The 18,581-nt window shown below is 45.1% G+C and overlaps 1 protein-coding gene across 4 annotated transcripts in view; it reads left to right on the top strand.

Annotated features, from left to right (window-relative positions):
• The first annotated feature begins 6,178 nt into the window (after positions 1–6,178).
• The window catches only part of MYRIP (myosin VIIA and Rab interacting protein), a 370,438-nt gene continuing 358,035 nt past the window's right edge, over positions 6,179–18,581 (top strand). For all 4 annotated transcript variants that reach the window (XM_078432453.2, XM_060638342.3, XM_078432451.2 and 1 more), the window contains exon 1: positions 6,179–6,669. The gene's annotated coding sequence lies outside the window, so the exon portion shown is untranslated. The remainder of the gene's footprint in view (positions 6,670–18,581) is intronic.

Below are 18,581 nucleotides of genomic sequence, written 5' to 3'. Positions count from 1 at the left end.
TCAGCAAAGAGAACATTTTCTCTGGATCAAAGCCAAGCTTTCAGAACAAAAAGAACAAAAAATGTGGTGGAAGGAAAATCTCACCCCGTCTTACAGGTAACGTGGCAAAATTTGCCCCAACGGGCTTTGCTTTGCTGGGAACCACAAACTCAGGCTCAAAGGGACCTATGCTTGCTTCCTATTCTGTGATTCTCCTTCCTATGGCAAACACTTTTGAGAGCACATCACACAAAACAGAAGCGCAAAAGAGCAAAACGGGTAAAAAAAAAAAAAAAGCCTGATTACATTAAGGGTGCCAAGCCAATAGGTACCAAGAACAGAACCCAGGTACCGAACTGAGAATAAATAGTGGAGGAATTCCACATCCAGAGAGCAGAGCTCAGGACCAGGGCTGGTTCGCAAATGTTTGGTGAGAACCTGACAAGCCACAGTGGCGAGGCACAGGGGGCCTCTGTGGGCACCTCGCCTGGTAAAGGCTGGGGTCCGTGGCGGTGGGCAATGCAGTTTGTCTCAGTAGAACCTTTAGGAAAACTGGAAATAAATGAAGACCACCCAAATGAAAATAAACAGAAGCTTTTTGTTCAGCACTTGTGTTTGGCAGAGGCTCAAAGGCAGGCAGGGGAATAGGAAAGCTTTATAATGAAAAAGAGGAAAGGCTTCCAGCAACCTCCCTGACTGCAGGCTGGGGCACGAGGAAGCCGGAAGCAGGCTACCTAAAAGCAGGGCAACCCTACGTGATTTTGGAGCGTATTTGGCTTTCTCGGTTGTCCCTAAGTTGGAAGCAAGGGCCAAAAAATAAGGAAGCCAGTAGCCAGTGACCAAGTCCTGATCATTGAGGGCTGATTGCCGCAGAGGCTGTGGTTTGGCTTCCTGCCTGGTTGCTGGAGAGGTCATGGGTCAGAGCCCTGTTGTCATCTCTGGTCTGGCTATTGTCCGTTTGTACATTCAGTCTCTCAGGGGCTCAACTCCGCCAGCCCCAAATGCTATGTGGTTTTCAACTTCTCACCACCTTTCCTCATTTGCTATTCTCAGCGCCCTGGGGACCAAGAAAGATTCACAAGATTCAGTCCTGCATCTTTGGGAGAACCAGCATTATTTTTTACCTACCACACTCATTTCAAATGATCCCCTTGCTCTTCTGGTAGAGAGATTTCTTCTTTTTCCTCTTCCTCCTTGCCTTCTTCCTCCTCCTCCTTCTCCTTGTCCTTCTAATGCTCCTCTAATTCTCCTCTTCCTTCTCCTCCTTATTTTTGTTCCTCATCTTTTACCCCTTTTTCTTCTCCTCCTTTTCCTTCTTCTCCTTTCCTTTTCTACAGAACAGAATCTTCCTCCACATTATATCCCCTTTCTTTCCAGATCTTTTTTGTCTCCTGGAGTCATAAGCCTCTTGGCTCTGCCTTAAAGGTAGTGATGATCATAGTGGAGGGGGGAATTACTGAGAGGAGAAATATCCTCAATGAACCGTCAACACTGCAGCCAGCATGGAAACGCTTCATCTCTGGAAAGAATTTCAAAACACATGAAAATTCAGGTCACCTGACTAAAAAAAAAAAAAAAATCAATGTGAATATTCAGCATGCGCAAAAGCTTCTGAACATCTTTGAATTGTAAATGTTGGTGGATGAGCATTTTCTCTGGCATCTTCATTCGTGTAATAAATATTTATCCAGCACTTCCTATGTGCTAGGCTCAGTGAGCAAAACAAAAATCTGTGCCCTCATGCAGCTTATGCCCTAGTGGGGAAGACAGACAATAAGTAGTAAACAGAATAAGAAAGTTAATAGTGTGTTAAAGGGTGACAGGTGCTATGGAATAAAGAAAATGCAGAGCAGGGCAGCGAGGGAAAGAGGACAGATTCACCTGCCTGGGGATGCCTGACTGCCACTGCAATGGCAACTTCATTGCTAAAGCCTCAGTGAATAAGATCACGGCAATTAAACCATCCCTCAGGCTTTGAGGATTGTTACGAAGGGGATGCACACTCACACACAGGGCACTGGCTAAGTTTCCGGGCATTATTGCTAATGTTATTAGTCCCCAGCACAACGGCAGGCTGAATCAGCTGCTTCAGACCTCAACTGGTTCAGGGTTCAGCGAAGCGTTCTATCTGATTTGGCTGTAGAGGTTATCAACCAAGCCTGGGCTTTATCGTGGGGACCTAATTTATAGTAAGAAAATTCTAAGAGAAGACAGTCGCAAATGAAGGCTCTGTAAGTTGGTAATCATCTATACTCCCATAAAATAACATTTTGTATCAGTATCTCTTAGCAGCAGCAGGATTCCTTATTGGATACTGTAATCAGTGAATGACAAGATTCTATAATTACTTCTATACTGTCCTTCCAAGATAGAATCAACCTTACTAAAGAAGGCAATAAAGCTTTTTAGAAGCCATTATTTAGTAGGGAATGTATAGCTGTATAAAAAATATTCATTGTTCCAAAAAAAAAAAAAAACCACCTTGGAGAAAAATACTGTGCTTACTAGAAACAATGAATTCTTTTCTAAGCATTTCTATTTCTAGTTCTGTTTCGTCTAGTATGATCTATGTCATCAACGCAAGATACACATATGGTCACATGTCTTTTGTTTTTCCAGTTAATCACTGCTGAAGAGCAGAGTCCAGGGTGTGCATTTTGAAGCCTCCCATTTCTCCTCGGATTGTCCAAAAACATGAGTGTTCACTTAGTGAGCACTAAACTCCATCCTGTTTCCTCACACGGCATGCAGACTGGATGTATGTTGTGGTCCTCTGCTCTCCTACCGTGCTGGGTGGAGCTCTGAGGACTGGTCCTATGCAGCTTGGTTTGTCAAAGTTGGTGTGAACACATACGTTTTCATTTCTCCAGGACAAAGGCCCAAGGTGAGATCGTTGGGTTGTGTGGTAGGTTCGGTTTTTGTCGGAAAAGCAATAGCCACACTGTTTTCCAGAGCGGTTGCACCTTTGTACATGCCTACCAGCAATGCGTGAAGTGTCACAGTTTCTCTGTCTCCTCGCCGGGATTTGGTGTCGTCACAATTTTGTTATCCTACCCATTCTGATAGTATGTAGTCATACTTCATGGTAGTTCTCACTTCCATTTCCCTTGGCTAATGATGTCGAGCATCTTTTCGTGAAATATCTCTTCACGTCATTTGCCCATTTTCTAATTGGACTGTTTGGGAGTACACTATTGAATGTTGAGAGCTCTTTATATATTCAAGATACAAGTCCTTTGTCAGAGGTGTTATTTGAAAATATTTTTTCCCAGCATACCACTGTCTTTTCATCCTCTTAATAGGGTCTTTTACACAACAAATGGGTTTAAAACATTTTTTTGATGAGGTCCAATTTAGCCAATTTTCCTTTCACCCACTTGCTTTTCATTCAACAAATAATTACTACATGTCTACGGTTTATCAAGATAATGTTCCAGTTGCCCATAGGAATCAAAGATGTGACATGGTTCCAACTTCAAGGCATTTCCAGTCTAGTTGGGGAGATTGGTGATACACCCAAATAACTAATATTACCTAACAAGTGTTACGTGGAATGGAAGAGGTAGAGATACATGTTTCAGAATTTTGTTTTTGAAAATCAGATATTATGTTTTGGCTGACAGCAAAGTAGTGGGCAAAGGTTTCATCACTTCTATGCCAGCAGATGCCACAAAATGGTATGGAAACTTCCTTTATAAACTCGTTTTTTCCCAGATTGAAACAATCGTTTTTAGATAGCTAACATATTAAATCTCATTATGTGCCAAGAATTTCACAAACATTGTATCAGTAATAATCTTGCCGGGCAGTGGAGAGGATTATACCATATTTTAAATTTAGAGAATCTAGGATTCAGCAAAGTTCAGTAACTTGTCCAAGGTCACAAAGACAGGAAGCAGTAAGGTCATAGGAGCACCCTGGTCTTTTGTGATTTTTAATTTTACCCAGAATCCTCCTGAGACATGTCCTTTTCCTGCCAGTATAAACTCATCAATCTTCTGGCTAAGAAATGGACTGTCTGATTTATGTTTTAAAAAGATGAGATACACATCCTTGGTGCACAAAAGTCAACGAGCTCTTCTTGATAAAGGAAGAATCCATTCAAACTTTTACAGTGGTCAAGATGATGCAAAAAAATGGAAAAACAAGCACTACCTGTGAGTCAGGAGAAGCAAAAGAAGGGATGGATGTTGCTGGAATTCAGTAAAATTTTGCTGAATGACAGCCCAGGATGGAGTGGTCAAGGGGGTAGCACTTTAGGTCACCTTCTAGCAGGCTGATTGTTACCCAAATCATCTTCGAATGCCAAACCTTTCACGGAATGTTTTAAAAAAAGTCACTAATAGCTCAGCAAAGGATGGACGCTGTGCCTGTTTCTGACCCTATAAGACAACAGAAAGGGAACTGGGGCTCTTTCTTGTGCATAATGTCCCTGGATTTCCATCTGTACTTTCTTCCTGTCTTATTTGTAACCTTGCCCAAATCGCTGAACCCTTCCGCATTTATTTTTCTTTTGAAATGTTTATAACTTAGGAAAGATGTTAGGATCTTGATTCTGAAAGAGGCTGTAAAGTGGCGAATTTATAGATTAGGACAGTTTTGCAAACACTTGCATAATGTCAAATAACCTTCGAACCCAGTCCCCGTTCTTGCCAGGATGCAGCCACTACTCGGCAACCCCCAGGTGGAGAGTAAGTCACACCTTTACTCTGCTGGCCTGTGCCAAAAGTTAGACCTACCATTTTGCATAACAAAAGGCAAAAATGGGAACACGGGACAAATACATCTGGTTGATTACATTTTCTCTAGGAGGGTAACCGGGAACAGGACAGCAATGGGGCCCCCCCGGGGAGAGGAAATGAGAGGCCGGGAGCATGGGTGGGAGGGTGTCTTCTTACCTGTGTACCCATTTGGACTTTCTGAATTTCGTCCCATGCTAATGGTATTCAAGTACAGGTAAATAAAATTAAAACTGAATGTAAAGAAAAAAGGAACAAAACACAAACTTTCTTCCACTTTAGCCCGTCTGTGGATAATAAAATCCCTTTAAGAGAGGAAATCAGATCTTTAGAGAAATCAACTCATTTTACCTTCCAAGTTCCCTTCCTAAAGGTTTTTTTCTTCCTTCCTTCCTTCCTTCCTTCCTTCCTTTTTTCTTTCTTTCTTCCTTCCTTCCTTTTCTCTTTCTTTTTTCTTTTCTTTTTTCTTTTTTCTGCTGCGGACAGATCAGCAAAGGAGCCATCCAATTCTACTGAGCAAATCCACACGGAGAGGACACTCTTAATCCACCGGCCTGCGAGAGGATTCCCAGGGCTTTAGGAGTCATCAGTGTAGGGCAGCTCCACAAACGCGTTATTTTGATGGAGTGACTCCCAGGCTGCAGCTAAAACCGACAATGTGTTTTCAGTCTAGTTGTCGGGGCTGAGGCAGTCAGTCTCAGGAAGATTCCCGGCCCTGCGCCTGAAGGATGCAAAGGCGCTAGGAAGCCCTGGCCTGGGGGGGAACCTTTCAACTCCCGGGCGTTCTTCCAGGACCTGGACCCCCTCCCTGCCAGGGGCCCGAATGCATCCGTCACTTGCGGCCATCCTCGGGCATCCTTCTGGCAGCGCGGGCTCACTAACCCGGCGGTGCGACGGCGAAGGGGTCTTGGGAGGTTTGCGCGCGCAGTAGCCCGGGGCGGACCCTGAGCCGGGTGCGAACCCAGTCGGGGCGTGTTGAACGACTGGGCGGCGCTACACAGCACATTCCCGGGAGAATGAAAGGAATCCAGCTCAGGGAATGGGTCACCACGGTGACTTTAAATACCCAGGGACTGTGAAGAGAGGAAGAGCTGTGTTTGGAGAAGCGCCACGCCGGCCCTGGTGAGGCTCGGGAGAGAGGGCGCCCACACTCCGCAGGGCGAGCGGCAGCGCTGGGAGAGCCAGGCCCACCCCGGATTCGGGTGACGCGTCACTCCGCGGTCTGGGGGGGTCCGGGCCCCGGGGCTCAGGGGCAGGGGACAGGAAACACCTTCCTCCCAGGCTGATAGCGACCTGAAGTCTCACCTAGGGGCTCCCGGGCCGTGGCCCCAGCACTGCACTGCGCCGCCAGGAAGAGCCCGAGAAGGGGCGCGGGTCCCCGCCCCGGGCGCGCGCAGCCCCAGCCCCGCCTCCTCCCCAGGCGCCCCGCCCCTCCCGGCGCGTGCCGCCCGCGCGCCCGGGGAGCTTCCGAGGAACCGGCCCGGCGGGCACCCCGTGCCCCGGCGCAGGCGCGAGCGCGCGCCGCCCCTCCGGCCGGGCGTCCCGCTGCGCCCCCCCCCCCCGCCCCGCCTCCGCACGCGCCCCCGCCCCGGGCGCCTCTGATTGGCCGTCGGCCGGGCCAGCAGGTGTCGGCGGCGGCTGCGGCCAGGCTGGCCCCGGCTGCCTGCGGCGCGGGCGCCTCCCTCGCAGCCGCTGCCACCGCCGCGCTCCCGCCTCCTGCCCGCTCCCGGGCTCCCGCTGCGGCTGCGGTTCTGGCGGCCGAGCCCCCGCGGCGCTGCAGCTCAGATCCGGCGCGCCGAGCGACCCGCGCGCCCCTGCCTCGCCGCTCGCAGCTCCCTCATCCACGCGCCGCGCTGCGGCAGGTGCCCCGGGCGTCCTGAGGCGCGGTGGCCTGAGCGCGGCCGCCATCGGTGACCCTGGCCAGGGACCTGCTCCAGCCTGGCCACCCCGCGTGAGTACCGTCTCCTCCCCTCCGGCGGCTTTGCGCCACTGTCCCCCTTGCGTTGCCGCAACTTCGGGGGTGGGTGTGTGGAGGTGCCTCTCACGCTCCCCCACGCCCGTGCGAGTCCTGAACCAGGAGGGTCCCCGGGCACGGCCAGCCTGCCTCTGCGGACTGGCTTGCGGAGGGCGGGGGCGTTGAACTTGCTCGAGGTTCGTCGCAGAGTCGCAACCGCCCCTTTCCCCCCTTGGCCGCGGCCGGAGCTCGTCCCTGCGTTTCCCTCGCGTTCGCCGTTCCCCGCCGGCCACGTAGCTCCTGGGCTGCGGTTCGCCGCGCACCTACTACGCTGCAGGTGCATCCGCCGGGCGCCTGGAACCACCGGGTAAGCGCCCGGGAACAGCCAGCGCGGCGGACTTGGCTCTCTCGGACTCTTAATTTCTGTAAAATGGGGCTAGTCAGAGACTCACTCAAGGTCATGGCCCGTGCGCGGAGTAAGAACCCTAGTCGATCGCTTCCGGCCGGGTCCGCGGACTGCCTGGGGAGGGGCGCGCTGTGCCGGGTGGGTGGTCACTTCGGCTTCATCCCGGTCTCTTCCTCTTACTTCCTTCCCTCCAAGTCCGCGGGATTTGCAGACGTCGGGAGCCGGTCCCAAGGGACCCTACAGAGGTTTGGGGGCGTCCGTGGGGGACCTTTGGGGGGAGCGCGGTGCCGAGCGCTTCCGCGGCGGAAATCCCTGACCTGAGACATTTGCAGCATCCCCTCCAATCCCAGTCATTTAATTTGCTAACGTCTCGGCGGGGTAGGGGCATTTTCTAGGTGCCTGCTCTTAGAGAGTCCTGCTCCGTTTCCGTTTCCCAGATAAGCCCTGTCCCCAAGATAAGTATGGGAGAGACGAACTGGACATGTCAGTTTGGGTCCAGGGACTTCGTAAGAGAAGCGGGTTCGCTCTGCTGTTGGTTTAGCCAACCCTGGCTCCCATCTGCTCTAGGAAAATGCCTGGAGTCTGGCTTCATTCCTGCCCTCCCTACTCCCTGCCCCTTGATCTGGGTTTGTTGCACACTTTCCCTGGGGAGGGTGGAGTCCAGTCCCAGAATGTGTAACTGTTGCCGGATGTCTGTCGTTTATTCCAGATCCTTTGAGGCAGTTCCAGTGGGTTGTGGGCGGTTCTCAGAGCTTTGGGCTTGGGAGAGACTTACCCCTCCTCTTTTGACATTGTTTCTCTGTCCCTCCAACTCAGCCTACCCCGCCCTTACTCAGCGATCACATGGCTACTTGGATAGTTTTGTGATGCGTGACAAACATCTTTGAGCCTCAACTTTTTTTCTTTTTAAAGCAAGCTCTGTGCCCAATGTGGGACTTGAACTCATGACCCCAAGATCAAGAGTCGCATACTCTGTAGACTGAGCCAGCCAGGCGCCCCCGAGCCTCAATATTTAAAATCTATAAAGCAGAATAATCCTTGTGTTACAGTCTTTCCAAGGCGGTAAGGGTTCAGGGGACATGGTGGAGGTGAACGTAGAAGGCAGTTGGTTCCAGACGATCTGAGCTGTGCGTGGAAGTGGAGGTGATTTCAAAAATTTTTTACAGCAGTCTCTGAGACCCTAGGCACAGATGTAAAAATCTTTGTTTCTAGAGAAATTTACTCTGCCAAGACTTTGAAAATACTACTTTTCATCTTCCAGTTGATGTCTCTCACTTGGCCATGGGCAGCTACATCTCTCCTAATTACCCCCTGCCCCATCTGTGGTCTTTGTGGGCAGGGAGCTGGCTGTCTCTGCCGGGCTGGGGGCTGTCTGTGGTGGTGGCGAAGCACTGTATCTGTGTGGGGGGGGTGTTGTCTCTGTGAAGGTGAAGTGTATCTCTGTGGAGATGTGTGTATCTCTTTGTGGCCTAGGTTTCCTGTGGAGGGGGAGGGACAATTGTTTGCTCCAGGGTCTGCTCGTTTTAGGAAAAGTGAAGGGCTAGCCAGGCTCTGCAGTGTAAACAGTGGTATGGATTGTATCCTGTCTCCTTCCTCCCTGTCCAGAAGGATAGAAGGAGAGCTCCTCTGTGGCCTTGGTCTTTAGAAAAGTCAGTTGGGGCAGACTGGAATACCTCAGAGAGAAATGGGCATCCCCTGTTTTGGGTTATTATTGTTTATGCAGTCTTTTGTTTCAAAGGCGAGTTAAAGAGGGACGACGGGTCTGAACTTGGTGACTTTATTTTAACGTTATATTCAGCTATGACATAATAACAGAAAATAGCACAGATCTGAACTGTACTCTCAGTGGATTTTCACAAGCTGGACACACCTGCACCTGCCCAGATTAAGACCTAGAATATTCCTCGTCTCCCCATGTCCTCCATAGATCTTATCCCTCAAGGGTAACCATCATGCTGCTTAGTTTTTTCAGGTGAGCTTGATTTTTATTTTCATTATTATTTATTTTACCAGTTTAGTGTCAAAGGTAAAACGAAGCTGCTTGGTGATTTTCTACTTCTTCTTTTAACGGATGCTAACCAAAGGTAGTTGCACATTAACCAGTCCAGAAAGCTTGTAGGGAGGCTTTGGGCTTAAGATCTAGGTGGAATCTAAACTGATTGTCTCTTCCTCGCCCCCCAGCTGGTTCTTGGGTGGTGAAATAAGCCAGACCGCAGGTACAACAGCACTGACATTGAGACATTGAAGCCAGGTTGTTCATAGAGTGTATTTGAATAGAGCAGACCTGAAATAGTATCATGAGAAAATATACATGAAAAAACATATGAATTAATTCTCATTTGAAACATAAAAATGGGAATATTGTGAATCTCTCAATGTTAAAAATTGGTAGAGGACCACAGAACTTCAAGGCTGAGTGATTTATAAGCCGTTTGTGCTGTTACCACATGGTGGCGCCACCTTGGCTGGAGAACGGCACTACCGAGCATTCTTTCCCAAGCCCCCAGTAAGGAATCCCAGGAATAAAATCCAACAGTGCAGTGTCTCCGGAAATGATTTCCAAAGTGTGTGGCAGGCAGGCCTCCCCTCTGGCGCCTGCTACCCTAAATCCACGGATCGAACCCTATCCCAGCTTTTTAGGAGGGTGGCTTGTGTGTTGGAGAAGGTGGAGTTGGGACGTTATGGCCTCTCTTTGGTAGTGTGGAACTGTGGTATGTCCTTGGAATTTTTTTTTTTAATTTTTTTTTTAACATTTATTTATTATTTTTGACACAGAGAGAGACAGAGCATGAACAGGGGAGGGGCAGAGAGAGAGGGAGACACAGAATCTGAAACAGGCTCCGGGCTCTCAGCTGTCAGCACAGAGCCCGACGCGGGGCTCGAACTCACCGACCGTGAGATCATGACCTGAGCCGAAGTCGGACGCTTAACCGACCGAGCCACCCAGGTGCCCCATGTCCTTGGAATTTTAAAGAGGGTTGACTGAGAAGCTAGCTCAGGTGTGTTGTGATTATTTTGGACTCATTTCACCCCGGAATTCCCCCAAAGGTATGAGAGAAGGAGTTCTCTTTCCTGAGCCGGGTAGCTATAGTCACACCGCACTGTCCATGGTGAACTTGAAGGAATAAATAGGTATAGGTGTAGTCAGACTGCTGCCCTCTGAAATGCCCTCTGTGTTCCACACAGAGGTGGGGGCCAAGTCACAAGGGGAGACCACAGGGTGTGGGCTTTTGTAGCCAGCTGTGGAGAGGGCTTAAGCAGACCATTCTAGTGCCTTTTCCCTTCACTGTCCGTGTGATCAAGATGCTGCCTAGAAGACTGTATTCATGATGGCCACCATGCTAAGAGTATTGCATATTGACCATGTGCTGGACCATATATACATATATATCCCTGTATTTTATATATATACATATATATACATATATATGTATATACACACACACACACACACACACACATATATATCCCTGTATTATATGTATACATATATATAATATTATATATATATATGGATATATGGATATATATGGGGTTGAGTCCATGAAGCCTGCAACATTGGGACTGAGTGTGTGCTCATCAGAATGTGTAGTCTTACTTTATGTCTAAAATTTTAGGGGCGCCTGGGTGGCTCAGTTGGATAAGCAACCGACTCTTGATTTCGGCTCAGGTCATAATGTTGCGATCTGTGAGACTGAGCCCCAGCGTCGGACTCTGCACTGACAGTGTAGAGCCTGTTTGGGATTCTCTCTCTCCCTCTCTCTCTCTGCCCCTCCCCTGCTTGCATGTGTGCTCTCTCTCTCTCTCTCTCTCTCAAAATAAATAAATAAACATTTAAAAATTTATGTAAATGAAGGTCTGTTAATTTATTTTTGTAATTTGCTGTTTTTCACCTAACATTGTTTTAAAAGCATATGTTGATAGCATTTGTTGATAACTGAAAGTTTAGTTGATGCATTTTAACATAGTATTTCCTTGTTTGGTATCATCAATACCTCATTGATGGACAAAAAGATATTTTTACTGTTTGCTATTATGAGAAATATTGCAGGGACTATCCTTGATAAGGTCTTGTAGAAATGTGTAAGTGTCTCTAGGATATATATCCCCAGAAGTTGAATAACTGGGTAGTAGGATATGCCTGCCTCAACATCTGTCTGTTACAGGTTTTGCAAATTGCCCTCCGTAGTAGTTGGCCCGCATTACATTCCTACTAGCACCGTGTTGGAGTTCCTTGTGTCCCCATATCTTTGTGCATCAGATGTTTTGATTTTGGTTCATCTGATAAGCATAGAATGTATTTCACTTTGCATTTCACTTTTACTTTGCATTTCCCTGAGAGTTTTTTTTTTCTTTAAAGATTTTACTTTGGGCAATCTCTCCACCCAGTGTGGGGCTTGAACTCACACCGCTGAGATCAAGAGTCACATGCTCTACCAGCCAGGTGCCCCTCACTTAGAGATTGTTAAAAAATACGTTTTGGTTTTCAAAGTTTCTTTTCTAGGCATTGCCATATTTTACTAGAGAAAACGTTCAGGTCTTAAAACTCCTCTGAAATTTGTATTTCTGTATTGTGTGAGGCAGGGATCTAATTGTTTTCCATACTCAAAACCACTTCTCCCATTATCATTTATCGAATAGTTTCCTATTTTCTCACTTATTTTATTGCAGTCTTCATAATATGCCAGTTTGGTTACAATTTTGGATCTGTTTCTAAACTCTGCTTTATTAATCTCTTATGATTCCTCAGCTAATACCATTTTATTGAATTATTAAGGCTGTATAATCTTTTCTTCTTAGCTTTTTTCTTCAAAATGGTCTCGGTTATTCTTGACCCCCTAGGCTTCGACATGAATTTTAGGATCTTTCCTAAAGATCCATTTTAATGAAAAATATTATTACAGAAATTTGGTAAAATACCAAATAAACTATATTTTTGTGTTTCTTTTTCTTCAAATATATATTGTGCTCATCAAAACTTTTAATTTCCCATAATTTGGTCTCCATTTTAAATGGATTCACTTTATGTGACTCTTCTCTGGCACCAGATATCTTGAATAATAAGGACCATTTGAATATGATTTTTCAAACACATATAGGATCATTTTTTAAATTCAGCAACATACGAGCAATGTTAAAGTCAATGATTATTCTTCTGTGACATTTGTATCCTCGTAATAATTCATTTCATTTATGTACCATAATTTATTTAACAAATCCTTCTTTTTGTTAAAACCTGAAGCACTTTATACTTTTTATTGTAACTTCATCCTTGTGCACATCTCTGTTTCATTTGTATGAATTACTTTGTTGAAAGTTGTTTACTTTTCCTTACATTTTTGGTACACATTGCCAATTAACCCCCCAGGAAAGTTTATAAATTGATTTTGCTATTAGTCGCATATGAGTATGACAGATCCCCATGACTTGCCAGCGATAAATACAATTATTCATCATCATTTCCAGTTTCACGGGCAAAGGAAAAAAGCCAGAATCCTGGGTTGTTTTGTTTATTCGTTTAGCTTTTCTTTTCTAGGAAGACAGAACATATCTTCATGTTTATTGGTTCTTCAAAGCTGACTTCACTATAGAATTTTCCACGAGGGTTGTTTCTCTTTTACTTTCTGTAAAAGAAACTTGCATTATCACTCTGCTTTTTTTTTTTTTTTTGAGAGAGAACAGATTGTTTTATACAAATCATGTTCATATTTTTAATGTTAAATATTCTGTCATATGAAAATACCGTATTTCAAAAAGCTGTTCCCCCGTGATGGACTTTAGATTATCTCTGTATTTTTTGGCTATTACGTATATACATGCAATAAACATCCCGGAAATGTATTTATGTGCATGCAAAAGAAATTCTTGAGGATCTGTGCCCAGAAGTGGGATTGCAGGATCATATTATATGCAGTTTCACAGCTTGATGACCTGTTGCCAAATTGCTCTCCAAAGCGGCCATACTCAGTTAAACTTCCGTGGCACTGTGTATGGATAGTGTCTGGCCCATAAAGGAACCGATACTATTAGAGAAGGGAGAACAAAGGCGTTGAAAGAAAACATAGTAGGTATGTATGTTTGTGTGTACGTAACTATCCTAAAGTTCATTTAGCAAAACTCAGAGGTTGTTGACCTTTTCATTTAGAAACTTGCATCATAGAAACGATTACATAGAAGTACATAGAAGTAAGACCAGAACAGCATGAAACTGCTAGAAGGTTAGTAGGGAAAAAGCTGGATGAGGAACTTGGTTGGAAACAGGCTGGAAACTTTACTGAAAGAAACCTGACCCCATTCAAATGTACTCTGAGAATCAAGTCTGCATTTGTGGAAGGGACCTAAAAAGAGCCTAATGAAACTGCGTAAATGCTGTCTGAAAACTGTTTCTGGTTTGGTGTTCGACCATGTGTTATATTCCCCCATTTTCTTCTGTCAGTAATTATGAGTTCTTTTTTTTTTTTTTTTTTTTTTGTATATATTTATATATCATCAGCTGGGGAAAGAAAAACACTCTGTAGAAAGTTCTTTTGTGGCTGTGATTTACAGCGTAATGCCACAGATACGACAGACACGCGATCTGCAGCTGGGATGCACAAATCCATTCTGTGGGCTGACAATTTAATCTCACTGAGCAGACACTTGAGAAAAGAACGCAAGACGTGCAAGGAAGGGCGGGTGCCTGGAGGACGGAGGTGCCCGCCCGTGGCCCCAGGATCTGTTGTGGCTATTTGCCAGAGTCCCCAAATCATCTTCTGACACTGACTCGTGACTCAGATAACCATGTCCTTCTATACGGTTCTTTCTTTGTGGTATGAAATAGAACTACCCTAAAGTGTGCAGGGTCATTTTCTAGGCTTGGATGTACTATCTATATCACTGCCGAAAAGGAAAATTACCCGTCTCTTTGCATTGTTTTCTCTGAAGATTCACAGTCTGGATAAGCAGTGCTTCTCGCCCCAAACATCTTCCTAACCTCCTCTTGAAAACCATTGTCTCAAGCGTCATTTCACTTTATCTGTGTAGCTCCAGACTCAGAAAATATGGAAGGTGCTGTTTTGTGTTTGTGTTATATAAATGTGGTTTGGGTGTTTTGCCTTTTTTTGAAAAGCAATTTATTGATCATTAGGGACTTTGATTTACTAGAATGACATGTAACCAGCATAGTCAAGATTAGTCTCTTTTATGGCTAATTAGAAGAAAAAGAAAAAATGCTGTTTTAATTGAATCTCTGTTTAGTCTTTTAGAAATCTGCGAGTTGGTTTTTCAGCTTTGCAGTCCAGTAAATGTCAGGTGCCTCCCAGGACGGCAGATCTTGCAGTCTGGTGCCTGAATGCTTCGGAAATCCCCTAACTGTCCCTTTGGGCTCCCAGTCTCGAATCTCTCCCCCTCAGCTTCTGGGTACCTGATGCTTCCCTTCCCACTGTGGTCACCCTCACTTTCTGCCTCAGTTTCCTTCCCTTCAGACTGCTGGTGGTGGTGGATGCCAATGCAGTGCTGTTATCTTCCCCTTCTCTTCTTTAAATGATCCAGAACCGGTTAAGAGAATGAGAAACAAAAAGAGCCCAGCACCATTTTTGGCTAATCAGGGAGATGGTTAAAATTGCTTCCCCTAAGAGGAAGGGCTTCCCAAAGAAGTGAGATCTAGTGGGAGTGCTTTGGAGACGGGCAGATGTGCTGTGCTTGTTCAGTCAAGACCACTTCTCAGGAGGGCTGGGGCTTTTGGATGGACACAAAACCCAACTTCCTTCTAGGTCACAGTGGGATAAGAAAGCCTATAGAGTTGGCCACCACTTTCTACCCCCACAGCTTAGTGCTGTCCTCCTTTTTCTCTTGATCAATATCACTAGAGTTACAGTTTTTTTTCCCCAGATTTTCCAAAGAAATTTGGCTTTCTTTTCTCTATTGTGTCATTATTTTTTTATTTTATTAATCTCCATTCTCATCCTTATTATTTCCTTCCTTCTATTGACTTCATTCTTTTTATAATCTCTTACCTTTACAAGATTTAACTCATTAACTTCCAGCCTTTCTTCTTACACACACATGCATGAGCCCAATCAGTTTGCCTCAAGTATTGCTTTAGCGATATTTGTATTCCACAGTTTTGATCTGTAGCGTTTTTACTGTTCACATGTAAGTTTTTTGCATTTTCACTAGGATTTCTTCTTTGACTTATGAGTTCTTTATATGCTTTTTATTTTATTTTTTAAATTTCCAGAACCTTTAGCCATTATTTTTTCTATTTTAATACATTGTGATTAGAGAATGTGGTCTACGTGAGTCCATTTCCTTGAAATTTGTGGCAATTTTGTGTTATGGCCTAGTACATAGTTTTCGCAGATGTTCCCATGTTTTCATGAAAATAAAGTAACTGGTTACAGTAGTCAATATATGTTCATTAGCTTAAGCCAGTTAATTGTGTTATTCAAATCTTCCCTCTTCCTTACTCATTTTTTGGCAGCTTAATTAATCAGTTATTGAGGGAGAATATATATAGAAATGAATTTGTCAATTTCATATTGGGCTGCTTTCAGTTTTTGCTTTGTGTATTTTGAAGCAATATGTTATTAGGTGCATTCTAGTTTACTTTTTCTCCTGGTCAACTGAACCTATATCATTATGAAATAACCCTGTTAATGTCCAGTAATGCCCCTTGTTTTTAAGTCTGTTCTAATAGAGCTATGCCAATTTTCTTTTGCTTAGTATTTGCCTGTTTTATCGTTTTCTTATATTTTCACTGCCAACAGTTATGTATATTTTTATTTCACGTGTGAAGCTGTTTTAAAGAGCATAAAGTTGCTTTTTTTAACCTGTATGTTTTAATGTGAAAGATACATTCATTTTCAGTGCCACCATTAATATATTTGGTTCTCTTTTACTGTTGTACTTTGTCCCACCTTTTATATACTTAGTTACTCTATCTAGTTGCTTTCAGTATAATTTAGATCCTCTCTTCTACCCCACATTACAGTTTCCCCTCTCACTTATTCAAAACTTTATGCTCTATTTCTGTTTTCTAGTGTTTATGATATGGTAATTTTAGCATACGTGTTTACCTTAACAAAATTCAAACTGAGTCAGAGTCATTTCTGTCTTCCTGAGCAATTCAAGGACTTTATACTTAACTCTGATCACCTCCCTCCCCAATTTATATGTGAGTGCTGTCTGGTGTTTTAGTAAGATTTTAACACTTTATTATTATTTTTTTCACATAGTATGTGATGTGTTGACGATATTATTCCACTGTCTTCTAGCTTCTATTGTTTCATTCCAAGAATTCAGCTAATAATATGCTTATTGTTCTTTTGTAGTAATCTTTTCTTCCTGGCTGGTTTTAATTCCTTATTAGTGTATTTGTTGTTCTGAGTTTCACTATAACATATATAGTAATGGGCTTCTTTTTTTTTTTTTTTTTTTTTTTTTTTTTCAATGTTTTTTATTTATTTTTGGGACAGAGAGAGACAGAGCATGAAAGGGGGAGGGGCAGAGAGAGAGGGAGACACAGAATCGGAAACAGGCTCCAGGCTCTGAGCCATCAGCCCAGAGCCTGACGCGGGGCTCGAACTCACGGACCGCGAGATCGTGACCTGGCTGAAGTCGGAGGCTTAACCGACTGCGCCACCCAGGCGCCCCAGTAATGGGCTTCTTTTTGATTGTTCCACTCAAGAATCACTGGACTTCTTAAATGTAAGGATTGCTGTCTAATCAGTGTTCTGGAAAATTCTCAGCCATTTTTTTCTTTGCTTCTCTTCCCCATTCTCTATTTTCTCCTGAAACTTTGATCAGAACCTTCTTCCTATATCATCTGGGTCCTTTAAACTCCTTTCTTATTTTACTTCTTTTCTTCCTGCTGCACTTTGGGTTATTATTTCAGCTCTCTCTTCCAATTTACCACTTATCTTCTCTGCTGTGTCTAGTCTGTTTTTTAGTATGTCCACTGAGTTTCCATTAACTTTTTCAAATAAATGTAATTTTTATAGCTTCTCGTTCACAGTTGCACTTTGATAAAGTCTTATTTCCCGAACCATATTAAGCATACTTATTTAATGTTTTGTATAAAATAATTTCATGATTAACAGGAATTTAGCAACTGGGGAAGACTGATCTGGCAGTCTAGTTCTGGGTTCTTTATTAATTTATTAAACAAGGGGTCATGTTGGGGACCACACGCTAGAACTCAGACTTGCCCTCTCCAGATGCTCTACCCATGTCCCTCCCAAAGGGCAGTAGGGGGTTGTAAGCGTGAGTAGTACTGGGCTTCCTCTGGTATCCTCACCATCCACGGTAGGCACCACAGGGCACCCTGCTCCCAAGCTGCCCCTGCTCAATAAAAGTTGAAAGGAGCCCCTCACGCTGGGTTAAAGGTCACGTCTACTTTGGCCTTCTGTTCTCCATTGACTTGGTCAAGAGGAAACTTGAAACACTCCTCCCTCTCCCTCTTGCCCCTTGTGACTCATGGTCCCACTCCCACTCTGCCTTGAATGGACCAGGACTCATCCCGTCGTGCTCTTTATCCCCGTTTTTCAGTCCCCCTGACTCCAGGGCTGTTTCCTTTCAGTTCCTGATGACTTCAGCTCCAGATTTTCCACCACTCCCTGCAGCACTGCTCCTGCCTTAGAACTGGCACTTTAGTATACAGGTAGGGAATCCTTCTAACATCGAGGCCTCCCAGTTCCTTGACCTGCTTTGCTCTGATTTTCTGTCTTCCGCCCCATTCTGCCACCGACTTCCACAGTCATGGATGGACACTTTCATTCCCAGTAATGGCCAGCCCTTCATAATCAGTTTCATGCAATCAACTTCCGTCTTCCAACCCTTTTCCTGTCTTCTTCCAATTCCGGCAGTCCCTCAGTGCTCCTCACTCTCAGCCCATGACCCTAGACCCTTGAGGTCCTCTCCTCTGCCTTTTCCAGCCTATACCTCGTGGCATGCCCTGTAGTCAATCTTTGGAGCACACCCTCCGTTCACATACCCATCCTGGACACCATCCTTCTCTCTGGTTCAGTCCCCATCTCTGCCTCTCCCTGCCTGCATCTTTGCCACTGAATGTGGCCAAAGGAAAACTCACAAGCAGTTGACTGGCCTCGTATGGCCATGAGCTTCGGGTGGGTGCCTGATATTTCCCTGGGCCTGGCCCTCTCCCGTTCTCTTCACTGATTGTTTCACACTCTCTCCCCTGCCTTCCCATTTGCCTCAGATGTGCTCACCTCTCCATCCTCATTCTTAAAGTGTCCCTGCTGTCACTCTCACTGAGAAAGCTGGAGCCATCCAGAGGGAGCTCCCACAGACTCACTCCACCATCTGCCCCCCACCTGCCTCCCTCTGTATCTACATCCTCTGCCCTGTGTTCTGGACTAACTATGAAACATCTGTGTTTGGATCTAAAGTGAGACCCTCCGCTCCCTGGCCCCGTAGCCCCTCCTACCTTGAATACTCAAAGATATCACTCCAGCGATTCTCCCTCTGTATTGCCAGTTTTCTCTGTCTACCAGATAATTCTCGT

This window comes from Panthera onca, chromosome C2 (assembly GCF_046562875.1).
Source record: "Panthera onca isolate mPanOnc1 chromosome C2, mPanOnc1 haplotype 2, whole genome shotgun sequence".
NCBI lineage: Eukaryota > Metazoa > Chordata > Mammalia > Carnivora > Felidae > Panthera > Panthera onca.
This window is presented reverse-complemented; position numbering and strand designations above follow the sequence as displayed.